A 1,574-nucleotide genomic window follows, 5' to 3' on the forward strand; every position below is an offset into this window, starting at 1 on the left:
ACCACATTATAGCAGTTGTAGGAGCTCTAGTGGCATAGTGGTTAAAGCATTTAGCTGCTAACTCAAGGATCAGTGACTTGAACCCCCAGCCACTCCATGAGCAGAAGATGAGACAGTTTGCTTCTATAAGATTTACAGTCTTGGAAACCCTATGGGGGCAGTTCTGCTGTGTCCTAAAGGGTCTCTGTAAGTCAGAATTGACCCAATGTTAGTGGGTTTTTTTTTTTTTTTATAACACTTGTTATGTTGATAGAAAATTTGTGCATTTTCAAATTTATCCAAGTCAGAAGCTACCCTATATGATGATTATATCACAAGATAATTAAATTGCTAACCAGTATGAAGGACTATTTTCAGACCTTGGTTAATTGAGTATAAACAGTGGAATTTCTCCATATAAAACTTCTAAATGTATTTAGAAAGAATAATGGGCAATACTATTCCTTAAGTAGGATACATCTGGAGAGTCCTTTTGTCATTCTATAAACTTACAAAGAAAAGCCATATTATCCTACCTGACCAAGAGACTGGATTCTTCTTGGTCACAATTTGGCACGATGGCAGTTCATAACATTGCCAAGTAAACACAAGGGAAAGGAAGTATATTTGTTTTCTAGGATTCAAAGAGACACAAATTAAAAGTGACAACAAGCTATCATTTTTTTCCTCCTAATATTTCCAACAAAGATTTTTTTTAAGTTATAAAGCTAAATTTAGTTATTAGACATTCCTTAGGGGAGAGTAAACTGGCTTTGTATTTCTGGAAAACAGCATGAATCGACTCAATGAAAATGAGTTCATTTTTTTTAGTTTTTGTGTGCTGAAATGGACTGGTGTTGGCCATCTTGAATCAGATAGTCAGATAGTCTACTCTGTCAGGAATGAAAAATTGAAGAGAAACAGCATCTCATTCATTGTTGGAAATAACATTTCAAGGTCTATTCTGAAGTGCAATGTCATCCAAAAAAACCCCATGCCATTGAGTCAGTTCTGACTCATGGTGACCTCATTGGGTTTCCAAGGTAGTAAAACTTTATGAAAGTAGCTTGCCCCATCCTTCTTCCATGAAGCGGTTGGTGCATTTGAACTGCCAACCTTCTGGTTAGCACTCAAATGCCTTAGACACTGCATCACCAGAACTCCTTTTACAATGCTGTTAGTGATAGAATAATATCCACAAGCTGCAAGGAAGAACAAAGACCTCTTTAAAGTGTTAAAGAGCAAAGATGTCACTTTGAAGACTAAGGTGCACCTGACTCAAACCATGGTGTTCTTAATGGCCTCATATGCATGTGAAGCGTGAAAAATGAATAAATAAGACTTTGGAAGAATTGATGCAATTGAATTGTGGTGTTGGCAAAAAAATATTGAATATACAATGGATTGCCAGAAGAATGAAAAATCTGTCTCAGAGGAAGTACAGCCAGAATGTTCATTAGAAACAAGAATGGCCAGACTTTGTATCTCATATTTTGGTTATGTTATCAGAAGGGATCAGTCCCTGGAGAAGGATATCATGCTTGGTAAAGCAGAGGGTCATCAAAAAAGAAGACTCTCAACAAGGTAGATTGACT

Source organism: Orycteropus afer, unplaced genomic scaffold, assembly GCF_000298275.1.
Source record: "Orycteropus afer afer isolate SDZICR_OR568_19922 unplaced genomic scaffold, OryAfe1.0 scaffold00121, whole genome shotgun sequence".
Classification (NCBI taxonomy): domain Eukaryota; kingdom Metazoa; phylum Chordata; class Mammalia; order Tubulidentata; family Orycteropodidae; genus Orycteropus; species Orycteropus afer.